General features: G+C 50.3%; 1 protein-coding gene across 1 annotated transcript in view; it reads left to right on the top strand.

Moving 5' to 3' along the window:
- The window catches only part of EPHX2 (epoxide hydrolase 2), a 67,395-nt gene that overhangs the window by 62,368 nt on the left and 139 nt on the right, over positions 1-4,888 (top strand). The gene's annotated exons all lie outside the window — the stretch shown is intronic.

A 4,888-nucleotide genomic window follows, 5' to 3' on the forward strand; every position in this document is an offset into this window, starting at 1 on the left:
ACATAACGGGAACCCTACATACGTGAGAGGGTCAGAGAGAGAAAAGTAAAATGAGGTATATGTGCCCCCCTGAGCTAAGGAATGGGATAGGAGCCTGGGCCTTCCAAGGACAGGAGGCCCTTCACAGGATGGTAAAAGGAAGAGCAGATGCTGGGTACTTAGGTATTTGCCCTGCCATATACATGGTGCCACTCAGACAGAATTTATCTCCGGTAATAACTCTTTTCTGGGAAAAATCCCCAATTTAAATCCTTGTAGGTAGTTGAGGAAGGAGCAGTAGTTTCTCTTGAACCCACAGGAGCTCTATTGCCTTTAGCTCCTCGTGCAAAAGTAACACACTCTGGGGAGGCTCGTTCTGAGCCCCTGAAATCCTCAAGGTTCGTCCATGTTGTGGCCTGTGTCAGAATTTCCTTCCTTTTTAAGGCTGAATAATATTGCGTTGTATGTATATTCCACATTTTGTTGATCCAGTCATACATCAGTTGAGACTTGGGTGTACAAGTAAGTATCTCTTAAAGGCCCTGCTTTCAGGTCTTCTGTGTACGTACCCAGAGGTGGGATTGCTGGATCGCACGGGAATTCTCTCCATGGTAGTGTTTTCCACACGGACTGAAGCATTTTACATTCCCATCAGCAATGCCGAGGGTTTCAGTTTCTCCGCATCATCATCGTCACTCGTCGTTTTCTGAGTTTTGGGTAATAGCCATCCTAATGGGTTTGAAGGGGCATCTCTTTGTGGTTTGGATTTGCATTTCCCTAGTACTAAGTGACGAGCATCTTTTCATGTGCTAGTCACGATTTGTATATCTTCTTTGGAGAAATGGGCATTCTTTGCCCGTTTTTAAATCAGGGTTGGGTTTTGGTTGTTGTAGGAGTTCTTTATATACTCTGGATATTAATCCATTATACGATTTGCAAATATTTTCTCCCATTCTGCAGGTCATAAACTCACTTTTTAATCAAGTAGAAATTTACTTCCAGTTTTAAAAGGACCTGGGTTAGGACCTAACCTCTGTTTTGTATGTAGTTCCTTACTGTTTTGCATAAAGTTGCTGCCAAGATGGATGGGCAGAACGCCTCAGCACTGGGGAGCTTGTGTGACTGTTTGGCTTGTATCAGAATTTGGAAGACAAAAACAAGTCTTTGTTTATGCAAATCAAGGTAAGAAGAATCCAGAGAAAGCCGCAAACAGTGGTCTTGGTTGCCATTGGAATAGATTGAGGAGATGTATTATTTGGTCAGTGTTTCCATCAGTTATCCTGGATTGAGATGGAAGGGAACCCTAAGAAGCAGGGGATGCTTTAAACCTTGCCATCCAGCTTTGTCATTTGTTGAATGACAACAAATGAACTTTATGCCTTACAGAAGCCTTTTTATTTATTTATTTTTAATAGATCTTTATTGGAGTATAATTGCTTCACAATACTGTGTTAGTTTCTGTTGCCCGACAGAGCGAATCAGCCATCTGCATACACATGTCCCCATATCCCCTCCCTCTTGAGCCTCCCTCCCCCCCCATCCCCCCCCCAGGTCATAGCAAAGCACCGAGTAGCTCTCCCCGTTCTGTGCTGCTGCTTCCCACCAGCCAGCTATTTTACAGTCGGTACAGCAGCCTTTTTATTTTTATTTATTTATTTTTTATTTATTTATTTTTACATCTTTATTAGAGTATAATTGCTTTACAATGGTGTGTTAGTTTCTGCTTTATCACAAAGTGAATCAGTTATACATATACATATGTCCCCATATCTCTTCCCTCTTGCGTCTCCCTCCCTCCCACCCTCCCTATCCCACCCCTCCAGGTGGTCACAAAGCACCAAGCTGATCTCCCTGTGCTATGTGGCTGCTTCCCACTAGCTATCTACCTTAAGTTTGGTAGTGTATATACGTCCATCAGCCTTTTTTTTTAATTTAATTAATTTAATTTATTTATTTATGGCTGTGTTGGGTCTTCGTTTCTGTGCGAGGGCTTTCTCTAGTTGTGGCAAGCGGGGGCCACTCTTCATCGCGGTGCGCGGGCCTCTCACTATCGCGGCCTCTCGTTGCAGAACACAGGCTCCAGACATGCAGGCTCAGTAATTGTGGCTCACGGGGCTAGTTGCTCTGCGGCATGTGGGATCTTCCCGGACCAGGGCTCGAACCCGTGTCCCCTGCATTGGCAGGCAGATTCTCAACCACTGCGCCACCAGGGAAGCCCCATCAGCCTTTTTAAAGAGAACGAGCTGGCTGAGTGGGACTAGGAAGTATATCTACCGATCAGAAATCATTAAACACTCTTCTAAATGTTCACAGTGTTTCAAAGAAATATGTTAAGTTACCATGTACAAATTGTATATTAAGGACTCGTTTTCACTGATTAATAAGCACAGGAGGGGAAATGATTTTTAAAGAAAGCTTCAGCGGCCATCGAGATGGTAACATTAATTTCCCTTGCCAGCAAATGTTTGAAAAAGTTGAGACTCAGCAAGTATAGAACAAGCTGAGTCCTTCAGACAAGAAGAAATGAGCAATATACCATCGACCTCAACCACGAGGTGGTGGCGAGGCAGATTCAGTTAACTGACAGACACCATTTTTGCTGATCTTTATATTTCTTTTCATGTCATTTTTTTTTTTTTCCATAAAGGCGATTCATAAAAGTGATGCGACTGGCTTGGGGGTGAGGGAAGAAGCGTTCCATGCAAGGGCGGTAGCACAGGGTGAAGAAAGCAAGCCTGGTGGGTGACTCCAGCCTTCAGGAAATCTCAGCAGAGGAGGGAGGGGAGCCTGCAGGCAGTCTGGGGACACAGTCCAGGCCCACCGACACCCATGGCATCCAGCTTCTGGAATGTCCTGCCTCAGAATGCATTCACCCAAAGGAGAAAAACTGGCTTCCACTGTAGTTGCAGAGGAACATCTGTGGGTGGGCACGGGGTACATTTTGCCTGAAGCTGTGGGACAGGGCTTGAGGGTGAGCGGGAAGCAAGCTATTTATTTGGGGTGGCATCGGGCTGTCCCCTCCCCTTCTTGCCAGGGGCCTCTTTGCCCTCCTGGCATGATGCTTACCCCTCCCCATCTGGTGGCCACAGCCCCTGGACCCCCTTCCAACTCGGAGGAGGGACAGTAGCCAACCTGGTAGGTGCTTTCTCCATCCCTCAGCCCTTGGGCCTCCCCGCTGCACCCCTACCAAGGCCTGCCTCTCACAGGCAGGGAGCCTATGGGGAGGTGCCCTCGGGTGATTGGAGCACCCTGGCCCTGACTTCCACCAGGGACGGCCCGAGGGAAACAGCGCAGAGGCGAGCGGGCTTGTTCTTCTCCCGCATGAAGTCCTTGGTGGAGACCCTAGCACAGGGGCTTGCAGGCGGCCACAGCAGAGAACCACAGACTGAGTGGCTTCAACAACGGACACTCGTGGTCTCACAGCTCTGGAGGCTGGAAGTGTAAGGCCAAGCAGTCGGCAGGGTTGGTTTCTCCTGAGGCCTCTCTCCTTGGCGTGTAGACAGCCGTCTTCTCCCTGCGTCCTCACTTGGCCTTCCGTTTGTGTCTGTGTCCTAATCTCCTCTTATTTAGACACAGTCATATTGAATCAGGGCCCATTCCAATGACCTCATTTTAACTTTACCTCTAAAAATCCTATCTCCAAATACAGTCACATTCTGAGGTCCTGGGGGTTAAGGCTTCAACCTAGGAACTTGGTGGGGGGAACACGATTCAGCCCATAACACAGGTCCCAGCTCTTGTGCCAAATCGGCTCCTTTCTGTGGCCCTGAGCTCTGCAGATTCCTCACCCATACCTGGGACTTTCCCCTCTGCTGTTGAGCTGCTGCTAAGCGATCATAAACAACGGCATCTCCACTAGTTGGGCTCTCCCTGTGGGGAGCACATGGCTACCACTCCCCCTCAGCACACAACCTTGCAGTTGGGGAGTGTGATCACACACACACACGCATGCACACGCACACACACATGCACCTGGCAGCTGGAGAAGATCCTGGTTTGGAGGACACAGGTGTCCCCCAACCCCCATTCCAGAACTTCTTCTGTGTATATCTGACCCCAAGCTCCGATCCTCCAGCCCGGCCTCGCCTCCAAAACGCTTCCCGCTAGACCCCAGCTCTTGGCTTGGAGAGATCGAATGCCAAGATGCTCAGTGACTGATTAATCTGTTCATTGCACAAACGTGCCTCAGAGGCTGGTGCGGTGCCAGGCACTGAGCCAAGGGGTGGTGACGTGGACAGGGACGTCCCAAGGAGCCTGCCACCGAAAGCTCAACGCTGGGGGCAGATGCAAGAGCTTGAAACCTTTTCCAGCGCTGATGGTGTCCCGGGGCTCCTCAGACGTCTGCTCTAACCTTTATGTCCACCCAGAGGATTAGGCAAAAGTGCCACCACTTTATTGGAGAGAAAACCGAGCTTCACAGAGGTTAACCGACAAGGCATGGAAGAGGAGCCCAGGTCTGCCTGCCTTAAGGCCTGGGGAAGGAAGACCTCAGCTAGAAGACTCTGCCTGGTCCGAGTGTCACTCGTCCGCCCCCCCCATACCCCGTTCCCCGCGCCCCCGTGCTACAGCCACCAGCATCCCGTTCTGTCTCCCTATAGCGATGGGCAGCCTGGTGCACCCCTCCCCCAGCTCTGACAAATGAACTAACACGCGGGCCCCCATGTCACAGCCTCCCCTGACCTGCGGCATTAAGGACCCAGTTTCGAGGCCGGGGGTCCTCCGGCTCCAGAATGCCTGTACTTGGTGTCAGAGCTCAACAGCTTTCGGGGAGAGAGCAGCCGCCTTGTAAAGGCTGCCTGCCTGCCCTGCGGCCTGAGAGGAGCCCCGGGGCAGGGGGCAGGCCAAACTGCTGTTTGTCTGGGTGGAGCCTGTCGTCACGCTGTTTATCCACCTCTGCCGGGGCCCCAAG

The sequence above is a fragment of the Pseudorca crassidens genome, chromosome 7 (genome assembly GCF_039906515.1).
Source record: "Pseudorca crassidens isolate mPseCra1 chromosome 7, mPseCra1.hap1, whole genome shotgun sequence".
NCBI classification, from domain to species: domain Eukaryota; kingdom Metazoa; phylum Chordata; class Mammalia; order Artiodactyla; family Delphinidae; genus Pseudorca; species Pseudorca crassidens.